Here is a 23,812-nt window from a genome sequence, read left to right as displayed (position 1 = left end):
ATAATTTTATTTTTGTTTTCATTTATATCTTTCAGCATTGTATTTGTTTATCGTACTGTATTGCCATTGTGCCTCTTGGACAAAAAGTGGACCCATGGCAGGACGATCTGTGAATGTTCCAGTGTTTTCAAGAGACATAGTTGCATATTCAACTTTCTGCTTCCTTCCTGTACAGACACCTCTCATTCTTGTCGCAGACAATTGTTTCAGAAAGGTGCTTTGAGAAGTCATGTTAGTGTAGACTGAAGAGATTCCTAACTATGAACTGTCCCACAAAGGGCTTTGAAAATAGCTGAGAATCTTAAAAATCATTACATACAGTGACTTAAGAAGACACACAATCTCTAGTCTGCAGTGAAAGAACTGTATTTTGCATGACAGAAGGTTTTAAAGTCTCCTTCCCTAATGCAGACAATCCTTGGAAGCCACAGACACATGGCCTGACTGTGTCCAAGACCAGCTGCTTCTTGACTGGATTTGGTCAAGTCAGGCTCTTACTGCAGTACTTTGTTCAATTGGCTTCAGTCTTCACATGTTGAATTGAAATAAATTATTTGTCACAAGTCCTGGTGGACTTTAAGATAACCTCCATCATGCTGGTATGTTGGCCTCTGCCTGAGTGTGCAGATGACCTAAAATAATTCAGAATATTGAGAATTTCCATATTTTCATCAGTTACAGTAATCATGACCAGTTAAGCATTAATTCTGACATTTTAAGTCTCTCAGTTATTAAATACTACTTCTGGTAAACCCACTGAAGAACAAAGATCAAATTGTGAAAACCTGCACTGCCTACTATGTGTGGCCTATATTGTGTCATGGATAGGCATGAACGGCTATTTAGGATACCCCAGAAGGCTGGTATTTTCCTCCACTAGACCCAACCTTACAAGTAAGCTCAGGAAAGAAAAATGTCTGTGATGTATTGATTCTTTAAATCAACCACCACACTCAGGACAGGTGCTTTCTCAAAACTCACTTCTATGAAATAAAATGCACAGTATTATTTTTAAATGAAGAAAAAAAATTTTCATTTGCATTTCTGCAGACTTAAAATGGCTAAAGAAATTTTTCCCAAGATTTAAAAGAAATTGCTTTTGGCCACAGAGTGTGAATAGAGAGTTTTAACAACCCCAAGGTGGTATTTTCAGCAAGATCTTATCAAACAGGGAGCTGTCATAAAATTGTTTTCCTCATCTTAGCTGTTACCAATGGATGAGAGGTTTTCCTTTCTTTGAATGATACCTCCAACAACTGTGTCTGAGTCCATCATTAATTCCTGATTGCTAATTAATACAAGTTATTACTTACTGTTATTATTAAATAAGGGCAGGGCTGCCTTCATCTGTCTGGAGGGTCTGCTCTTATATCTGCTCTGTGTATCGCCATTACAATGGAACTGAATACACCCCAGCTTCATGCAGATGCACTGTATCAGAAAACATCTGCTAGCTGCTGATTTTATGCATATTACAGAGACTTTATGTACTGTTAAATGGACCACTTTTTCATTCCAAACTGTAATTTTCCATGTGGCATCATTTTATCTGTCCTCACTCCAATATCTGGTTTGATCAACTCATTTCTTCATACCCAATATGTGTGTTGTAACTTCCTCTATAGCTATTTAGATGTGTTTGTCCTGTCTGTGAATGGAAATTACTACAGTGCTCTTGTCATGATAATATGGTGGTAGGGCAAACCCATGTCATTTTAATCAATATATTTTATTTCCATTAGCTTCTTTCATCACTGAGCTTTAGTCTAGACAACTTAACGTTTGCTAATGCCAACCGCTACCCAGTTATATAGCAGCATACCACAGTCATATGCACTTTTTTTGGAAGTACCAAGGATGCTTAACCAGGTTTAGAGCTTAAATGCAGCTGATAAGGAAAAGCACATCCTCCACAAAGAATGTGCCTGTACACCAGACTTCAGAATGGAAGAGACAGAGGGACAACTCATTTGGGTCACTGCCCTTTGGGGACACGTCCATCTGAGAGTAACAGCTGTCCTGGGAGTTTGAGCTGCAAGGCCACGGCTGCAGAGGTTGCAGGAGGCAGAAGCTGGGAAGGGCTCAAAGGGGGCAATTCCCTCTGGAGTGCATACTTTGCTATAAATTGTTTTGCTTTGGGTTTTTTTGTACCATTTAACTTTATATCACCTACCCTCCACTGAGAATGACACATGCTGCAATGCCATCATTCCCCCCCATTGTTAAACTTGAAATTATGTCATTGGAATGATGATTTTTTGCTTGCCTGTTCCTAGGAGTTCTTGAAACAGCAGATCTCTTCTGTACCTGTTGAATCACAGCTTGGGGTTAATATAGCTCTAATTACAACAGAGAAGACGGTACTTCTTTGATAACCTTTGGTTGTGGTGACATTTCTAGAGGCTACAAAGAGAATGATGTAAAGTTTGAGTAACACCTGATCATTTTGTATATATGTAAGTAGCAGGAGGAGGGGTGCACGCTGAAGGGGAAACACTTCTGCCAAAATAAACATCACAGAGTCCTTCTTGGCATGCATAGAATTCTACTGCTACATAAAAAAAAAAAGGCATGGATTTTGCATATTTAGTGATTCTGACAAGTTTTAATAAATACGGTTTATTATTATTAATAATAAAAATGCACAATTAGGTAGCTCTTTTTCTTTTAATCTTCAAAGCACTTTATAAATACCAGTTTGTTAACTAATTCTTGCAACATCCTTGAGAATTATTATCCAAATATTAAAAGTATAGAATGGTGCACCACTTTCCAGTAAGTTTTTAACAATACACTGAGGTCTGATACATGGCCTGTATCTCTATATATCTGGAATATTATACAGTGACATAAATGCATCTAAAATCAGTAATTTCTTATGTGAGAACAGAGTAGATATATCACTTAAGTCTGTATAATTCTCTTCCAATCCATTTTCTAAAACAATTATGATCATTTAGCTGTGCTTGAAGTAACTGTCAAAGATCCCATCAGTGATGGTGGTTGGGATACTGGGGTGCAAGGCACTGAGCTCATTTGTGTGTGTGTGAGTGAAAAAGGCTGGTTCCTGTCCCAGGTGTTTTGCAGTCCAAGTATATGACAAAAGACAACAGATGGATGTAACAAAGAGACAGAGGCATCATGAGGTTACAGTGAGAGGATTACAATTACTATAAGAAGTGGTGGTCATAGCACATCAGCTGTTTAACTATTCTCATATACTTTTTAGTCATCACAACAAGAGTGATTTGAAGGAGGATGAGAAAATAACTAGGCAGACTTTTTTAAGGTCTTCTTCATATGTGGCTGTAGAAGCACAGGGAAAATACCTTCATAAGAAAATAGGATGAAAAGCATTTCACCTTTGGTAAAAATGAGGTTAGAGCTAAGGATTCTAATTTGCCATATGAAATCATGATGGATGAGACAGGGATAAGCCCTGCAGAGAGAAACTGAAGTCAGTTTGGTTCTGAAGAGAAATGCATGTGGTGACAGTGAAGTGAGGTGACAGGAGTGAAGTGCCAAGACAGAAGATGACAGGTGTGTTTTGATAGAGCTGTTTGGTAGAAGATGTTGCAGTGCTAAGTCTGTAAGAGCATCTGTTTTTCAAACTCTCTGATGAAAGCCCTGTGTCTCTTGGCTATTTTACAGGAGATTGTGAGGATGGTCTCCTGACACTAACTTTCTGTGGTCTCCATACATGGACCCCAATTCTGTGCTTTGCAGCTGTTTTAGTCCTGTGCATGAGTAGCTTCACTCTGGCTTCATGTTCAGGTAAAACACTCACTGTGTTTGTCTATGTGCCTTAAGACCCAGTTGAAACACAAAAAAAAAGCAAAGACTTACATACCACATTTGTCTCTGATTGATGTGGTCTCCGTTCTTCACTGCTCACGGTAAAGCCCTCTCCACACACCACTCCTGAGGCTACAGGTACTTTGCCGTATTGCCATTTCAGCCCTTTCAGACAGCATGTGCATGAGAGTTGCGCATATCCACACTGAGTACCAAGGTATAATGTAAACATATACAAGCCCATTTTAAATGGAAAGCAGTCTCATTGCGGTAGCACTGAGGTCTGTGCAGATTAATCTGTCCTTTGAAAGAGGTGGTCACCCTAGTTTGTGTGTTATTTCCAGCGCAAGCATTTGGGTTTTGATCAAGCAATTCATGTACTTGAAGGGAGTCTCCCCAATGTGTGCAGTGGGCTCTGGATTGGAACCGTAATCTAGGTGTCTCGCATGCATATACATCCTTAATTAAAATTTTCTAAATTGCTGTGACATGAGGAGGATCCCAAACCTCCTGTGAAGGGTTTCCAGTTAAGCCAGTGGAAAAAAAATGTACTTAATATCTTACCATCACAGGTAGCATGGATTACAGCAATTTTCTGTACTGAGTATTCAGAAGACAGGTGAATTATTGGTACACTGAAAAGACTACATAATGTCCTGACTTTTGTATGCTTGCAGTTTGCAAACAAAGCTGCTTTACTGTAATTTTGCCACATGACACACTTATATACTCAGAAAGTTATGATCAGCTTTAAAAACAGGCTTAGAATGAATATATATATGTGAATAGTATAGCAAGTGCTTCTACTGTAATTATATTAACTCAGTTTGCTAGGAATATTTTTTAATAATACAATAGATTGCTACACCTTTTTACCAAGAAGAAATGCATCCTGTGACAGCTGCCCATCACTAGCCACAGAATCATTTTACACTGACCTGTATGAAAAAGCCGAAGGAGACCTCAATCAAATCCCTTCTGTTGTACAGCAAAAGCAGTCATTCAAGATTTTAACTCATCTTATTTTTGCTTTTATTTTCAGCACGAAATACCAGTCTGTTCTCATAGAAAGTGCTCTGACTTGGATTTATGTGGCCTGCTTTTTGTTCCTGGCTCTGTCTCTGAGTAACCTTATGAAAGCCGTTTTAATCACCTGTTGTTTTCAAATGGGCAGAAAGATTTTTCCTTGCAGAATGGGCCAAACGTAGGCACATGTTTCCATTATCACACCTCAGAAACCTGTCCATGAGGAAGCTGCACACCTGTACACATACAAATGCCAGTCAAGTGCTTGCCTCAAATAAGCTGCTCTGCCTCTCTCCTCTCTGTTCTCTCTCTTGTTCTTTATAGCACGAGGGATTCACAGTGGAGTGCCTAAATAATGTTCTTTAAATATACATAACTTGAAAAGCCTAATTACACATACACATTTCTGCTCTGGTAGGCTGAGGTGATTTCTGAAAGCAAATGCAGCATGGACAAAAGTGAGCTTCCCAAAATATTTATGGGCTTACTGTACTGCTACACCCAATAGATGATAAATATTTGCTGGAAAACTGCCTTCCCCTTTAGCAGTGTAACTGTCAGACAACAGTTCATACACAGCAATACAAAGTCATAACTTGGAAGATAATATTTTATATGATCCTAACAATATGCTCTGAAATCCTACATTTAAAATGGTTTAAAACCACACAATTCCCCAAACCATCAAATAAGCAGTAAAAGTAACATGCAGAGCCAGACACAAAACTAGACTGAAAAAGATTTTTTATTATTCTCCTCTGAATTACCATAAATGACATGCTATATTTAATTTTACAGTGCCCCTGGACAAATCATCAAATACTTTAATAACTACACAAACATTAATATTTAAATACAAGAGATCCCCTCAGTTACTGAATAATCATAACTCTGGATTGATAGGGTACTAAATGGAAAAATCTTGTTTAGACAGTTGTAAGAGGGGGGAGGGTGTTTAATGAAACAAGTTTGATGGTCTTGTCATCATAAAACTGATAGATATTTGGCACAATTTATATCTTTGCTGAAAAGAAGTTTGAGAAATGGAACAATTGTGGTGAAGATTAATTTTCCCTTCTTCTGCTGGGAAAGCACAGTCCTTAAGGTCATTAGCAGGAATGGGTAACACAGATTGCACCTTACCCATGCAAGCCCTGTGCTGACTCTTGGAAAATGTACTTGTTAAAGACCTGCAACTTCTGTACTTGTAGGATGGGCTGCCCAACTATCATCACAGCTAGCTAGACTCATTTTATGAGAGTGATGAATATAGATGGTAGGAGAGACAGCATACAGAGTTCTGACTGTCAGTGTTGTTAGACCTGCCCGCTTGTTCCACCCACTGTCCTTAGTGGGCTTTTTTTTTAATTGAGATTTTGTATTGTTACCTCAGCCACTCTCCCAATTACATGTTCTGCCTAATAATGCAAGTTCAACTACTAAAACACAGTGAGAATAGTAAACTGCAAGATATTTCTGATCCCTCCAGCACCACAAAAGAACACCCCTTCCCTCTCCCCCCAAAAAGACCTGAAAGACTTTTAAATCAAACTCAGCCACATAAATGTCTAAACCAAAAGTCTGAAACTTTGCTAGATTTCTAGGTGTCCAGAGCTGGGACTATGTTCATGCATGTGTACTGCATGTCACTAAGCACACAGGACACTAAGCTAATGCTAACATTTATTCAATACTGGACAAAAGTCAGGCTTTTATTTGTATCATATCATTTTACTGGGGTGCCATAGCATTTGTAGCTAAATGAAATGCTTATGCACTGGGAGGTGGGCTGCATTTGCTTACCAGTTCCTTATATTGTTTGATTTCATGCCTCTTTCTAGGAGAGACCATCTCTAAAACTTACCTAAAATTTTCTTTTCCATTTTGGGGCACCTGCTCAGACTCTGCATTTACATAACAGCTTCCAGGGAACAGAAAGTGGGGAACTGGCATAGACACATGAGGCCTCTGAATAATAAAGGACATGGCCTGTGGGCTGGTAGACCCTGGAAGCAATGCCACTGGACTACTCCTCCAGATGTGAACAGCTGACAGACCTAACAATGAAGGCTGCATCCAGGCCAGTTACGATGAACTAATTCAATATCCTGCTTCATTTTATAAAGGAAGCATGGAAGAATCCAGAGCTGTCTCTAAATCATATAAGCAGTACCCTGCCAAGCTTGTACAGTGGTACAAAAGATGAGCAGAATAAAAAGACAATAGGGCAAAGCTAAAGGACAAAGACTGATGGAAGTTTCTGTGCTAGGGAAAAATGGGTGTTGTCACCACATCCTGATGAAAAAAAACCCTATGGGAACTCCAAAGCTACAGACCTGGAATCACAGCAAAGAAGATTAAAACAGTGTAAGAAGTTAGCATAAACAGTGCTGCACAGAGCTAGGCAAATCTTTAAATAAGTAATTAATTGTTTCTGTCTTGGCTTTATATGAGTAATCATAATTTGTCATTAAGTTCTTGTAACTTCATTTATATTTTCTTGTTAGGAGATAGCCATAAAACAAGAAGTTGGAACTGAGTTCTTAAGAAAAGGGCTGATTACTACCTGAGACTGACTGTGGGCTTGGGCTGCCTCCACCTCTGCTGCTGCAGTAGTAATGCGTGCTCCCTTGAGAGGACAGATTTAGCCACTGAACTCAACCTCTTTTTCAGGAGAAGAAAATGTAAAGAGACAGCAGTTTCCAGCAATAAAATAAAAAACAAAACCAACATAAAATGTTTGTGCCCAACTCATCTCTCTCTCCGTTGTTTCATCTTTTCTTGAAATGGACAACCCATGCCCATCGAGATTTTGAGCTGTTCATGATTATCTGTAGCACTTGAGAGAAAAGCTGATTTCACTTACATGTGAACAAGAGAAAAAAAGTTCTTGCCTTTTTACTTCACTCCAAAAATCTTCCTTAAACATGTCTAGAAACTAGAAATATATTCTTGTAGATGACTCTCATTTGAAGACATTGAAACTCCGGTGAGGAATGCAATTCTACAAAACCGTATTACTTCATGTTAAAACTGTGAATGCAATGCACTGGAATGAGTAATTGAACTCCCCAAACTGCTGTGGGATTTCTGCCTTTCCCTGTATGCACATGGGTGTTTGCATTTTTGCATAGACAGACAGCAACAGAAAGCCTCTGTAAAAGGATGTTTTAGTGAAGTCTTTCAATTTATTGTTAACAGTTTTTTTCTAGATGCACACACACTTTCCTCACTGCCAAGCATCCTCTTTCCAAGGCATCTTTCAAGAGCCACAATTTGAAGGTTAGAGTAGCTTTTCCATGTGTGCTAATTGCTTCCTATTCCTTGGCAGAAACAGACATAAGCAGCTATTTTGTGAAACTGTATTTTGATAAGCCAAAGTATTTTCTGGGGCTAGACATAGTCCCAAGGTATCCTGGAAACATGAATGAATCCTATGTGGACTAGAAATCATAAATGAAATGCTGGGAGAGTCTTCTGTTCACCAGTAATACAGCTCACAACAGAGGCACTACCTTTTTTGAGCCTTCTGCGAAATAAAAGGTACAGATGGTTGTCTATGCACATAACATCAGTGATGCCCAAAGCAAAGACACTACAAATATTTTACAGAGCTGTTATCACCAAATATGTACTCAGGAGGATACAGAAAGGCAGAAATTCACCTTAGGGTTATAGAAGATGGTCATGGCGCTCTATTTACCACTCTGTTGTCTCTTTATTTACCACTCTGTTGTCTCTTTGTTGCCAGAAAGCACAGATTATTGTTCTACAGCAGGTTTCCTTTATGTATTTTTTTCTAGAGCAGGCTGAATTTTACTGAAGATATCACTTTACACTGACAAAGTTATATTTAACTTTGCTAATGAAATGAATTGCTGGAACCAATTCTTAGATGAACCATCTTACATGAAAGCATCTTACATGAACTGCATGTGTGGTCAAAGTTTGGAAACAAAGTCACTGTGGAATGCAAAACTTACATATGCATATGCAGTGACTGAAATCTTATTGCTATAAGGCACATAAAAATCTGGCCTCGTGAATTTAGCATCTTCCAAGTGGGATTCAGGGACACACCATGTATACTAGCTGTGCTTAGCCACACACCTTCCCAACTGAATCTGTAACTATAGCTTTTTCCAGTGAAAGTCTGTGATATTGCAGAAGACGGTAACCAAAGCTGTTATTTTTGCTTCACAGGAGGAACAAACTTAATTAAGATAACTGGTTGCTGAAGTATCAAGAAGTCAGTGCATACATTTGTTTCACTGTAAGACCAGGGCCTGACACCCTGCAGGCTAAACTTACATCTTTACAGATGTGTCTGTAGATGCCTGTATCAGTTTGAAGAGCTCCAACAGTTGCTATTCTTGTGAGAGTCTCTACTTAAACTGCTGTAGCCATTCTAATTTTATGCTGCTGTTTGTTTCCTGGCCTGGCATTGTCTTTTAACACACGTAAGTATTTTACGAAGACATGATTTCTCTTGAGTTGTTTTCATTCAAGCTTTTTTTTTCTGCTTTATCCTCTATTAAGCTACTACAATATGGTTTCATATTAATACAGAATACAGATTCTTTTACTGTGTAACATTTCAGCATTCCATGTCAGGAAGGTGCATGTAAGTAAATTCCAGAGCTGCACAGCCTTGAAGGCTCTCTCCTGGAGCGAAGACAATATGTTTATTTAGGAACACAGAAAAAATCTCTGGGTTTATGTGCCAGTTGAACTGTCATCGGCACTGTCAGTTTCATCAGGTAGCTCTCATTCAAATATGACAGGAGTCTCTGTCATCACCTTGGTCAACAGAAATGCCACCAGGCTCTAGGGGACCTCCAACCCCATGCTCCAAGTAAACCAACGATATCCAATAGTTTTGGTTCTTGATGATTTTCTTCTTGCATATCTTGCTGGAATAGGCTGAAAATGAATGTGTTTCACTGGTGGATGTGATTACCCTGATCCTTCTGAAGCACATGATGACTTTCATATGTTTTAATAGCTGCTGTAAATATGCAGGCAAAGCAATGGTGTACTATGAATACAGAAAATAATCGAATCATCTGGTTTTGATGAAAGTGTGTAAAACTCTTAAGCACACTTAAAACACATGAGCCAAAAGTTGATTGAAAATATAAAGCAGCTTGTCCTCAGCAAATTTATGATTTACATCAGATTTAAATGCACCATAATACACTTGGGTCAGGTTGAGAGAGTTGGCTTTGAATATCTGGAATAATATGTAAGGTGCAGAAAAAATGTGCGTTCGCAGCAGATCTGCTCTGATGGAACAGCAGTAATAATGAGGCCTCAGATCTTTGAGCTCCTGGTGACATGAGAAGGATCCCAGGGGCTTAAAGATCCGCAGACACATGGCCCATTTTCCAAGACAGGTAACATGGATGCCTCTGAAAATCTCATCGAGAATGCTGATAGTTGTTGCAGGGGATGAATCCTCTTTCAGCTGGGTATCTCCTATGGCTGCAGAGAAACTGTGTTCATTGCTATGCTCATTTGCAGGGAGCTGTAGCTCTTTGAGCAAGCCTAGCATGTAAATGTCCTTGGGATGGGACTTTGTCCCACACCCCAGATCAAATATAAAGGAGACTTTACTATGGGTATAAAAGTGCAAGAATCACCAGGCTGACGCAGATTTCTGTGCTCCAATGACCTATCTCAGGTGGTGGCCGTAACCAGATAGCTCAAAGGAAGGTGTCAAAGCTGAAGGAGTTCACTTTCAGAGTTAAGACTGGATTAAAACCAGAAGCAAGGTTGAATTTGTTTTGTAAAGCTGTTGTTATCTCTGATAATTCTGGATAGTTTAGTCTCAGTGCTAAACTTGATAAATCCTTGGCATCAAGGACTTCCAGGAGTGAAAGGCTTCCACTAGATAATTATGGCTTACATGAAACCATTCCCTCATTAGCTTTGAATTTCTCACTTCTGAACTTCATTGCATGTCATTTTGTTCTTGCATCACGATATAGGGAGAACAGGAATTCCTGACCTACTTTTTCTATTCTATTCACAATTTTGTATCATATAATCCTCTCCCTTCTTATTTGTCTAATTACTTAATTAAGAACTCATCCATTTACTCAGTTTCTCATCAGCTACTTTACTTAAAACCACAGCACTTATTTTCCTGGTGACTAAATGGTATGCTACAGACAGGAATAGGAGAAACTGAGGTGCTCACAGCTATTTGCGGGGGCAGGGAACTGATTCTATGTTGTTATGTTTTGTCTTGTGTACTCTTCTACTAATGGTATGTTGAGCAAAAGTGCTTGCTGGTCCCAGGTCTACAAGATGTCTAGGTCCTGTTCTGAGCTTGTACCTCCCGTGAAAGCAAAAATCTACAATTAGATCCTGACATACAGCAGAACAAGATGAGAATTCTGTGCCTGCTTACATGACTTCATACAGAAACAGCAGATGCAACCTAGCCCTGCCAAAATAATGAAGGGACATTGACCATTTAATACAAAATAAGATCTCTCAAAATGCCTTCTTCATGGTTGGGTTTTGTTTTGTTTTTTTTTTTTTTTGTTAAAGAAAAGAGCACATTTGGAATAAAAGTTTTTACTATAAGCCAAAATGTCTTTCCTGTCTCCAAAACACTTATCTAATAGGAACGAAGTAATGACACTAAGCTTTTAGCTCTTCAAGATAAAAATCACAAGTTGCATGGTTAGAACACCATTTTTTTAGATGGTACATGCAGTGGAGCTTGGCTACTCAGAGACTTGCTGTATTCTCAGTTATGTTACATTGAAGTGGAAGCACTGTGTGCTGAAGATTCAGGGCAGTGTAAGAGAAAACAGAATTAGGCCCTCATGAAATCTTAATGCATTGTGAAGCTTTCCAGCTCACATACATACCCCAGTGAGACTGGGAAAAACCTAGTTCAAAAAATGTCTAGCAGTGAGAGGATATGGTTCAGTTCTGCTGCAATCTAATGAAAGATGAACCAAACTTCTTAGAAATCTCATAGGATTTTTACCTCAGTTGTTATAGATAGGTATGTAGATGGTATACCTAAGCTGAACAAAAGAGGGAGGAAGAGAAAAGTCTGGAATTAATTAAATGCCTTCTCTCAGAATAGCCTCATAAACCCCTTGTCTGATTAAAGCCCCTACAAAAATGCCTGCCTACTAAACAACTAAAAATAAAGTTAAACAAAAGGTGTTCTAAAGATGGCACCTTACAAGTGAGAGAATTTCCATAACCTTTTGGCTTAGTTAACTGACAGCCTTTTCAGAATGGCAAATGCTTGCAGGCTCAGTTTTAGGACAGGTTGTTAGTTGCCCAAATTGACTGAATACTCCCAGAGGTTGCTTGAGTGTGTGGTTAAGGGCTTGCTGCTCAGACAGGCTACACAGAAACACTCAAAAGACCCTGCATGCTCTGCTTGATCCTTCTGATTTATTTATATGAATAAACCACCAGACCCAGACTATGCTCTTCAGACACTACTCATTTCTAGGTCATTCTGCACATTACAACACTTCCCTTACGACCACCAAACAAATTAATATTAGCATAGATATGCAAGACTGTTGCTTTTGTTAAAAGCACTCAGTGTTGAGAGGGCTTTGGGATGTAAGCTTAGAAAATTAGGGTCCAGACCTGAAGGCTTTTTAGGAAGGGACAATCATGGGCCTGGATGATATTATTGACTGGGAAATACTATACTGACAGCGTGACTACAGTAAAATTGAATCTCATGTTTATGCTGGTGGACATGATGAGGAGGGATTACACCATCATTCCTTCATGTAATGACCACATTGTGAAGGGTGGAACACAGATGAGTTGGGCTTGGGCCAGTGGCTGCTCCAGGAACTGCCTACTGATGTGCAGAAAGGATGGGGCATGTTCAACAATCAGTTTTTAGTGCTTTGAAGTTAACCATTACTTGTAGTCACACTGCATGGCTCTGTCAGCAGTGGACAGGTAAAGAAATACAAGTGTGTCAAGTTTCTCTGTCTCCCATATGCATTATCTTCCCTTTGGTATGAGTGGGAGTGAACCAAAAGTAGTCATGAGATGAACTAATTTCCTTTACAGGCTTGAATTCAACTTCCTAAATTAATCTAATACACAAGTTGCTTTGTCTTCACTACTTTTTAAACTTAATTTAGCTTAACTCTGGCTAGCTCACAAAGATACCAACACAGATTCTTATTTATTGACTGTGATGTGCATCCCTACCATTTTTTTTTAACCTCAGTTTGGTGGCTTACCAGCTATAAATAGGGCTCTTGATATTTGATACTGGCTACTATTATTTTTCCAGTGACAAAAAGAGACCGACCACTTCCCATGTACCAGTACAAGGTTTTATGCAGGCAAATCCTGAGTTTAGCCCACAATTATTTTATTTTTTTTTCCCCAGTAACAGGTATTAACTACCATCTTCTACAGCCTTTTCCTCCTTTCAAAGAAAGAAGGGTTGTATTCCTACCTGAGACAGCTGGGCAAGTCTGAGTGGAACTGATCATTCCCTCTTTCTGAACTGGATAAAGATGGTGCCCAATCAGGTAGGTTTTGAAGAGCTCTGAGTCAGCAAATCCTCAGCAGCTGAATGTTCTGTAGCAGGACCAGGAATCAAGAGTTAAACATGGCAAGCAGGAAGACAAATATCTCAGGATATGAGCAGTCATTTCTTCTCTAAAAGGGGCATGGTATCCAAGGAGGAAAACCTAGGAAGGATTTTGTCTTGCCTCCACATGCACTAAGTGAGGCATAGGTATGAAATATCCCTGATGAGAAGCTAAGCAGCATATGAGGAATAAGAAATGAGAAGTGTCACCTCTGGATGAGTGTGCCAGTGGCAAAGAGGTAATCACAGAGAAATGATTAAACTGGAGACTGCTCTTGAAGAAGGACTGACCCGTTGCCATGTGTCCAGCTCTCTGTGATGGTGCTCACAGGAATAGCTGGAAGAGACTGCTTTAAACCAGCCAGTGAATGCTAGGCCACGTGCTTGCTGTTCTACGATAGCCAGACATCCGCTATCATCCATGGAGCTCCACGCCACAGGTCACTTCCCAATTGTCAGTGTCCTCCAGCTGCTCTCATTTCACAGACTCCACTATGAAATTGCTCCAGTAAGGCACTAGAACTGCAGATGCCCTTGGCATTTGGAGGAGACATCTGCAGCGTTTGATTTTCTTTTGCTTCCTTCTGCTTCCCTGCCCTGTTGTCCCTGGATCCTGCCTTTACTTCTTTCTTGGTCCTGTCCTTGTACCAGCTGCTTTGGCCAAAATGCTCTGATTGTCACTGAAAACCCTCTCCTTATATGCTGAACATCTCTGTATGAGCAGACCTCATTATCATGTGGCAAGAGGTCATTTACATATGCAAATCAGGTTAATGAGAGCAGAACTGTAAAAGGCTCCATTCCAGAGGCATTTGCATATCTAGCTTTAGAAATAGTTGAGTGCTCTGCCCCTAGCTGTGCAACCAGGACACAGAAGCCCTGGCAGTATGTATTCAGTTGTGATTATATCCACAGACAGCTGCCATCCTGGTTTGCACCAGCTACTGTCTGAGGTATTGGTTCATTTGAACACAGGGTAGTTGTGTAATGTGCACTTCTGCACCAGACTACTAAGAAGCAGTTAAGCCTTGGCCCTTACTGGGGTAACATGCAGGCTTCTGACAGGTAGATATATGCAATTTAGCATGATGAATACAATTTCCTATGGTGCTGTCACTAATGCATGCCCAGTATATAATGAATGAGGAAAACAATGCAGGTACCAGGCACGGCTCTCTAGAAAGAATATATTCTGGGTGACACAGCACCACACCAAATACTAACTGGGCCTCCAGCCCCCCCCGAGTACAATGAAGGCTCTCTTTTGGATGTTTGCAAATCACCCATGATAGAGCCCCAGTTCCCTCCTCAGCCATGGACAGAATAGGCAGCCCCCTGTCCTTCTCTTAAATGGGCTCCAGACAACCCTGTTAGGTGCCTTTCAAGTGTCTAATTGTGAAGCAAATTGCACAGAGTTCCTCAGAAGAAGCATCTTTGGCTGATTTTTTTTTTTTCCCCAGCTGTTTTGTTTTCAGCAAGAAACACAAATGCTTTTTCACTATAAAGCTTTCTCAGGTATTGCTGCCAGAGACTTGTGTGCCTGGTTCCAGAGAGAAAAGGCAATTACCTCATAATTTCTGATAAAAGTTACTGATTTTCCTTTTGCTCCACCCAGTCCCCCTGACTAAGCTAAGCATGTTTCTGGCACATCCCAATGGCTAATATCATAAAAGGCACTCCTTCTTGAAGGAGGTAGTTCTCTGCTGTGACATACAGTCCTAAAACTTTCTATATGGCTGCCAGGCAAATGCCAGGTGTATGACACAGCCTCTACCACCTGTAAACAAAGGGAGGCTCTTACAGCTTCTCCAGAGCGATTGCTGTCCCTGTGCCCTCAGTCAGTAGGCAGAGCTCTGCACATCTCGCAGCCGGCCAAACACACAGTAATTCAGTGTGCTTAGCACATAGTTTTGGTGATGAACCTGTATGTATTAGGCTGGAATGAGTTGGGGTCTTTGCAAACCCCCAAAGCACAGGATCTAAAACAGAATACCCCATTATTCATGCTCTCATTTTATCTCTACCTCCATTCATTCTTGGACATTCCTGTCCTAATCCCATGTCTGCATGCATATATAGAGAATAATTTACCATAATTCAAATAACTGTGTCCAACAATTCAACAGTATGTCCAGTCTCATATGCTACTGTCCATGGATTTTCTCTCATTTGGTCTTGCACTTTTAATGCACTCTAATGCATCAGCATGGGTCAAATGCCACTGCACTAACTCCTTGGAGTCATTCCTGTATTGCAACACTTTGCCTGGAGCTATTCTCAGCAGCACTAATATGACAGACAAGATAAACTATCTATGTCTATAGAAGAAAAAATTGCACTTACATTTTTGTCTGTATTTCCTGGGACTGGGCTGGTTCCTCCTTTCAGCTGATGGCTATTGCAAAAGAACTGCTTCTGTCCATATACAAGTATACAGATGCTTTGGCATTTGCTGCTTCATGACATATCACTGAATGGATACCACCACCATCTAATAAGCCATATTCTTTTTGCATGGAGTTGGTCTGCAGACTGAAGATGAGATTCTCGCACCTTGGAACAAAGTACAAATTTATTAGTGTGCATGAAAGACTGGATACCCCTCAAGTCCTGCGCCATACACCCTATGCACTCACATACCAGAGGTACAGCAACGCAGCTGAGCAACCTATCTTAGTGATAGCACAGCTGGATGTGGTCATCACTTCATCACTGACTGCTCACAGCTATGAGAATCCCCTCTTGTCTGAGAACACTCAGGACTGAGCAAGCAGTCAGCATCCTTGCTGTGCCCTCTGACTGTCACCTTTGGAAGCTGATCCCTCACAAAAGCATTCCATCACTTCAGAGCAGAACTGTCCTACACTGTTCAACAAACTCTGCCATACAGGTTTGCTAAGAGAGGAGAAAAGCAAAATGAAAATTTCTAAAATAAATACCTGTGGGGCTAACAAAAACTGATTTCTTGTTTCCATGTTTGAATTGTACTTTTCAACTACGAAAATTCAACTTTAAGTATCTCAAACCTAGTGTCTTTGTTGTTTCTGGAGGAGTGTCTTTGTCCTCCTTCCATTACGCTCATATGTAAAGCTCCTCACACAGAATACAATTTACCTCCTTGTGTAGCATGAGATCAGAAGCCAGATATTCTGTTTAGTAAACGAGGGCTTAGGAGGTGTTCTGTTTTACATAAGCAATAGCCTAAAAGCAGCCAAACCAGAAAGGCAAAGACAACTTAATCACTTCTAGGAAAAGAGAGCAGCCCTCTCATTATCGTTCATTTGTTGGAAATACATATATAGGCTTTTTTTTAGGTATTAAACAGTTTTTCACTTGACCGCTTTTCAGGTTGATAATATATCTTCCATATTTTGCTTAAAATCCAGCCCTTCATATTTTAAGAGCACTGAACTGATTTTATTGCCAATTCTGAAAAGTGTTAACAGGAGTAAATCACCCCTCAAATTACTGCTGTTGTTCCCTTGCCCTGAGCCAAATTCACTGCTAAGTACCTCTGACCACACAGCTCATATAAATGCTCATAATAGAGGAAGCATCTCACATCTGCTTATTCTCACGATTAGAAAAAAAACACCTTACAAAAAGCTATGATGTCACTGTAGTTTTTATGTATATATACACACATATATATTTGGTTATAGCTTACTTCTTCATGCTATATGCTCAATATTCAGCAGAAAAATTTAACTCAGATATGCAGATGCCAAAAAAAGTGCAGAACATCAAAAAAAAAAGAAAAAGAAAAAGAAAAGGAAACTAAAGCTATTTGGTGGTGTCAATTTTCATTGTGCACTACATTGTGGGAGAGCTCTTAAACTCTGGTATGGAGGAGCTTTATTAGAAACCAATTCTCCTCAGTGACCTCTGGAGGCCTAGTCCTATACAAGAGCAAGCCAGATGCCAAAATGAAAGGGGAAACTCATTATACAGAGGTGTATTTCTGAGGTAAGAGGCAAACACAGTGAATTGCAGCAAGTAGGATTGCTAGTGATGAGTCTAAAATATTCGTGAAAGAAATGAAAGAAGTTACTTTTTTTTTTCATCTTCTGTATTAATTTCCCCTGTTTTATTCTACACTTGTAATGCCTCCCTTGGTTTTGTTTCCGCCTCTCCTATGATATACTGTTCCTTTCCTTCCATAATCTTTTGCTCTTCTGATGCCCCCTATTTCTCCTTCCTAATTCTCATCTCATTATAGTCTTTGTCCTGTTTTCCTCTTTCCCTCAGTTTCTTTCCCTCCTTTTTTTTGCTCCCTCTGGCTTAGAGTGGCATAAGTTCATATAAAAGCTTAGCAATATAATGATGAACTTCAGAGAAAAAAGTGAAACGGCAAATGACTTTGTATTATATAAGCTGGAATTAGTAAGTGCTGTTACAGAATTCCAGCTCAACAGAAGAGCCATCATTTACTATCTGGAGAGCTGAGAGTTTCATTTCATTTACAGTGCTGCACTTTGCTCAGTCTTTGCTGATAGACTGGCAAAGCCAAAGCAACTTAGTTGAAAATGAAATGATTTCAGGAACTGTGAAATACTGTATGATATAACAGCCAACATAAACCCATCATTCTCTGTGTTTACATTGGTACTGATTCTTAACAGCATGCTGTTAATACAGCATAAAGCTCTGCTGCTCTAAAACAATTCAGGTACAAGGACAGCTCTTTTACAGCCAATAATGCTCCATACCTATAAAGAATTATCAATCTAAACTTGCATGTAAGTTAATGCTGACCCCCTTGGCAGCTTAAATATAGATTGTGACCCACAGACTTACTCATCTCCCACTGCTGAGAGTTGTAACCCCACGATCACTACATGCACATCCTCACTATCACAGGAATCAATAGATGCTCGTATTATACACATTATCAAATCCAGTTGCTTGTCAATTAACCCAGTATGACATCTGCAAGGAGGATTTAAATAAGGAGCATAATATTATGCTGTGTGGTTGATACAGTGAAAAAGCAGGCTCTGACAAGGCTTACCATTTGGCCTGCTACCACAGCATCCATCTTCTGAGTGGAAGTTATTTATGCTCCCACTGAATTATGGCATGTATTCAAATACTAGCAAAGCTGCAGTGTACAAAAAAATGTAACATCTACAGTATGCTGTGGCTGGATACAGCTCTTGGGGATATCTTGAAAGCATAATTCCTCCTTTAGGAGCATGTCTGTCTGTCCAGGACTTATGAGTGGATCCTTTTCATCTTAGACAAAAAGATGCTACTGAAAAAAGTACGGGAGTAGCAGATGTGCTCCTCAGCACATACATGTACTGTGGAAAGGGCACCTTTCACAGCACTGGCTAAACAGAAGTTCTACTAATTGGAAAGAATCCTGACTTTTATAAAATAAAATGAGGTTCAGCTTTTTTCCCCCTCAGGAAAAACAAATGAGCTGATGAGCATAATGAAATGCAACATGTTGACAAATGAGTTGAATCTGGACACTGTAAGAAAACTAAGCTACTTTATAATTTAAAACAACAAAACTGCCCCCAATGTAATGAGATATCCCACATACAATCAGTGTGAGCACACGGAACAACTGTCCTCCCAGTTAATTTGACAGCAACAGCATTGGCTTCTTCAGCTGGAAAGACATCTCCTGCTTGAACTAACTGGTGATCTACAAATTCTGAGTGAGATGAAATCTCTCCAGAAGTTTGTAACAGGCGAGATAAAGTAAGCTTAAAGAGTTCCTGCTATGTTTAGCTCAAAATTTAGGCTCTGTGTCAAATACCTTGTTACCGACTTAACTGTGATAGAAGTGTTTCCATTAAGAAATACTCCAGTGGATACAACTCAGTTAAAAGACAGATAAACCTCAGTAGTATCTGTGGAACAAACCTGTGGCACAGTGCTGGTGCAGCATGAGACAGGCATGATGTGTATTAGAAGAAAGGCTGTTCAGTGTCTTTCCATTGCTCAGCTCGAACTCAGAATAGAAATATGGGTCAAGACCTCAAATTTGGGAAATGAGTATCTATACAGGCATTGTAAAAAACATACTACTGCTGAATCCAGTGTTATTTCAGGCTACAGGCTGATCGCAGATATCAGTGTCCACATCCACTGCTATAGCAGGCAGTGGGAGCTCTTCTCTTGACTTTAATACTACAGGTTATAAGGTTCCATGAAAAGTTTGGTTTCATTCTCCATCATTGCCTTCCACAAAATAATTTCTGGCTTATGATGCTTTAGTCCACCCTTCTGTATGCATTATTTCAAACTCTTGGCATTTCTTGTATTAATGCATGACTTAATAATCCTTATTAAAGCATGGAAAGACAACTTTAACATTCCTAAAATTAGGGAGCTGCCTGAATTTGAAATGGCTTAGAACAATAGGACAGCAAACTAAAATTTTGCCTCTGAACTCCCTAGGTCAATAGGTGTCCAAGTGTAAAGCCTCAGAGGAATCATCTATCTTCAGGAAACAGGCAGCATAAAGACAAAGGAGGATCTTTTTCTGTGCTGCTTTAACAATGAGTGAGAACACAACTGAGATTTGGCTTTTAAAAAATCTGCTGATTTAATAGGACAGAGCCTTTCTGAAACAGAAGCTACATGAACCCTCTTCACCTTTCCCTTTTGCTCAGCTCTTAAAGGAAGTTGAAAGCTCACCTGTTTTTGTACATGGTAAGGATATATTTTACCAAATAGCAACTTAGGCATTTTGCAACATGCTTATTCCTGGGGTCGATGTAAGCTTCTGAGAAACAAGGCTGCCATGGAAAACTGGAAGACTCACAGGGACTGTAGGCTGCATCTTTGGAAAGTGTTGCCATGGTTGCAATGGAGTGAACCTATCCCTACCTCTGGTTCTGCCATAAGACTTGGAGTGGTGATGAGGTGTATGTTTCAACCAGCCACACTAGGGGCACAAGGGAGTAGAAACGGGAATATAACTGCAGAGAGATTCAGGCAGTCAATGGAAGGGTACCCCAAACTGTGACACTGACAACGCAGCCTCTTGAGAAAGAACAGCCATTCCTCTGAAACCACATGGCAAGTATCTCCTGAAAGGTGAAGAGCATGTGCATGAGTGTGTGTGTGCAGGTGGGGATTGTTACCCTGCCTGTGACAAGGTAAGGAGTCAAAACTGTTAAGACATGGATGAATGTTGCCATGGTAAAAAAAACGTGAGGGAAATTTTGCTTATTAGGTATGGAAAGATGTAACAGGCTACTTGTCAATGATGGAGAATTAAGATAAGACAAAGTAAATCTCTGCAAACAATCATCTGTTCCACTTGTAGATTCCGCATGGAAATATCTGAGAAAAAAAATTGAGCAAAAAACTCCGGAAGCTCTCTCCCATGCCAAACTGTGAAAAGCTACACACAGCTAGAGAAAATGGCCCCTGTCCTAGTACAACACAGATTTTTACTGAATTACTAACCTGTAAAAATCATAAATGACTTATTTTTACAGAGAAGTAATAATCCAGACAGAATCATATACTCAGCTACCAGAACTACACTCCCTCAAAGCAACAAAGAATAGATACACACCTTGATTTTGCAGAGAAAAACTCTGAATGCCTGTGCGAGTGTGTCACAGTTGTAAGTGTAAATAGTGTAAGCAGTAAGTAATAACACTTATTTATCTCAACTTAAAATATATTTGAGACCTCCAAGCAGAGAAGTAAGGGCTTGTGTAAGCTGCACAAATCCATTTATCCCTGTCTCATATTAAGTAAGGCCAGGCTATAAAGAATCAGGGATGCAAGTATTGAGAGAGTTAAAATAAAACAATACCAATGATGGTCATAATAATACATTTATGTTTCTTCTCTTTTTGGTTCCAGAGCTGCTACAGCACATAATGTAAGTTTCTGCTGCAAATAAAAGGACCAGAAACAGACTTTTTTTCCTTTCAGATGAAAGCCAAAATTCTTCCTTGACTTGGGGAACTGGAGCTTTAAAGAATTTCTACCACAGAACATCAGCATCACAAAAAAACCATGAGAGCTGACAACATGGTATTACAAGAAGTACATTTATGAAATGAGTAAAAATTGCACACCAGTGCAAATTGCAACTACACCTTGCTAAAAAAGAGCCACACGCTCAATGTCAAAAATGGGCAGAACTCCAAGTAAGATGTGTACTTGTCAATTAGTGGATGAAATTTAGTATGTAAAGGAAGACATATTGCACAGAAGCGAAGATGGCTCAGGGAAGGGTAACATGGAAGGATATAGGCTCTTCAGGAAGGACAGGCAAGGGAGACAATGAAGGGGTGTCACCCTTTATGTCAGTGGCCAGCTGGGGCGTGCACAACTCTGCCTAGGGATGGATGAGGAGCCAACCCAGAGCTTATGGGTCAGGACAAGGGATATTACAGTGGAGGTCTCTGACAGGCTATTGAACATGGAAGACTGAGGGATGAGGCCCTCTATAGACAGATAGGTGTGGCCTATAGACAGATAGGTTCACAGACCCTGGTCCTCATGGGGAACTTCAACCACTCCTGTATGTGTTGGAGGGACAACACAGCAGTGCAGAAGCAATCCAAGAGGTTCCTGGAATGCATTGATAATAACTTCATTCTCCAAGTGATAGAGGAACCAATGAGGATAGGGGCCATGCAGGACCCTATCCTTACCAACAAGGAGGGGCTAGTGGGGAATATGAAGCTCAAGGGCAGCCTTGGCCGCAGTGACCACAAAATGGTGGAGTTTGAGATCCTTAGGACAGTGAGGAGAGAGCACAGCAAACTCACTACCTTGGACTTCAGGAGAGCATACTTTGGCCTCTTGAGGGATCTGCTTGATAGAGTACCATGGGATATAGCCCTGGAAGGAAGAGGGGCTCAAGAAAGCTGGTTAATATTCAGGGATCACTTCCTTCAAGATCAGGAGTGATGCATCCCAACAAAGAGGAAGTCAGGCAAGAAGGCCAGGAGGCCTGTGTGGATGAACGAGGAGCTCCTGGACAAAGCCAAACACAAAAAGGAAGCCTCTAGAAGGTGGAACCAAGGGCAGGTGTCCTGGGAGAAATACAGAGAAACTATCCGAGCAGCCAGGGATCAGGCTAGGAATGCTAAAGCCCTGACAATTAAATCTGGACAGGGATACCAAGGACATATGGATAAGATTCTATAGGTACACTGGGGATAAAAGGAAGCCTAGGGGAAATGTGGGCCCTTCGTAAGGAAACGGGTGACCTGGTTACCTGGGATGTGGAAAAGGCTGAGCTACTCAGTGACTTTCTTGCCTCATCTTTGCCAGCAAGTGCTCTGACCACAAAGCCTGAACCACAGAAAGTATAGGCAGGACTGGGAGAATGAAGAGCCACCTGCTGCAGTAGATCAGGTTTGAGACCTTCTGAAGAACCTGAAGGTGCACAAGTCCATGGGACCTGCTGAGATGCATGCGCAGGTCCTGAGGGAACTGGCAGATGAAGTTGTCAAGCCATTATCCATCATATTTGAGAAGTCCTAGAAGTCTGGTGAAGTTCCCACTCACTGGAAAAGGAAAACCCATTTTTAAAAAGGGAAAAAAGGAAGACCTGGGGACCCACAGGCTGCTCAGTCTCACCACAGTGCTTGGCAGGATCATGGACTAGGTCCAAGTGGAGACTATGCTAAGGCACATGGACATTAAGGACATGATTGCTGACAGCCAACATGGCTTCACTAAAGGTAAATTGTGCCTGACAAATTTGATGGCCTTCTACAACAGGGTTATGGCATTGGTGGATAAAGGAACAGTGACTGATGTAATCTATGTGGATTTATGCAAACTCTTTGACACTGTCCCGCATGGCATCTTTGTCTCTAACCTGGAGAGGCAAGGACTTGAGTGGTAGTGGTGACTACTGATGAACAGCTTTTGGCTGGCTCACCTGAAACCCTGCAAGCAGAATGTATACAGATCTCCTTGGCTCCATCAAGACAGGCTGGTTTGTGCACAATCCCAAATCTTCACAGGCTCAGGCCGGTTTCACAGCATTTAGGAGAACACTTGCATGTATTTTCGGAAAGGACCTCATGGCTTAAACCGGCAGGTACTGCCTTACCCCCCCTGTCCCAAGAGAAGGTCTGTGGGATAGTATCTGAAGGGGGCTGTGCAATGGGGGACTGCTGTCCTTTGGTACTCAGCAGTCTTCAAGCCAGCAATGCCCAGCCTGCCCACGGGCAGTCTGTTCAGATTCTTTACACAGCACAAAATAGAGATTCCTCTGTTCACTTTTAAAACTTCCTGGCAATTACTTCTGAACCTAGAAAGCGTTCCTAACTGGGGGGTGATGAACACAGGTGAGGGGAGCGAAGGATTCCTGCCGGTGAGGGAGCCAGGAGCCCCACGAGGGGCTGAGCGGGAGAAGATGCAGCCCTGACTCAGCCGTGA

At 40.6% G+C, this 23,812-nt stretch overlaps 1 long non-coding RNA gene across 2 annotated transcripts; it reads right to left on the bottom strand.

Moving 5' to 3' along the window:
* Positions 1–1,928: 1,928 nt before the first annotated feature.
* Positions 1,929–23,522, bottom strand: LOC134175178 (uncharacterized). 2 transcript variants are annotated; one of them, XR_009968913.1, is made up of 4 exons: positions 23,310–23,522; positions 15,773–15,982; positions 13,292–14,969; positions 1,929–2,307 (listed from the first exon to the last, which is right to left on the bottom strand). It is a non-coding gene; the product is annotated as an uncharacterized LOC134175178 (long non-coding RNA). The 2 variants fall into 2 exon arrangements; XR_009968912.1 differs by lacking the exon at positions 1,929–2,307 and having other exon boundaries at positions 11,190–14,969.
* Between the last annotated feature and the right edge of the window lie 290 nt (positions 23,523–23,812).

Source organism: Pezoporus occidentalis, unplaced genomic scaffold (assembly GCF_034315485.1).
Source record: "Pezoporus occidentalis ecotype Australia unplaced genomic scaffold, CSIRO_AGI_Poc_V1 ctg67, whole genome shotgun sequence".
Taxonomy (NCBI): domain Eukaryota; kingdom Metazoa; phylum Chordata; class Aves; order Psittaciformes; family Psittacidae; genus Pezoporus; species Pezoporus occidentalis.
The sequence above is the reverse complement of the archived record's forward strand: the minus strand, read 5'-3'. Positions and strand labels throughout refer to the sequence as shown.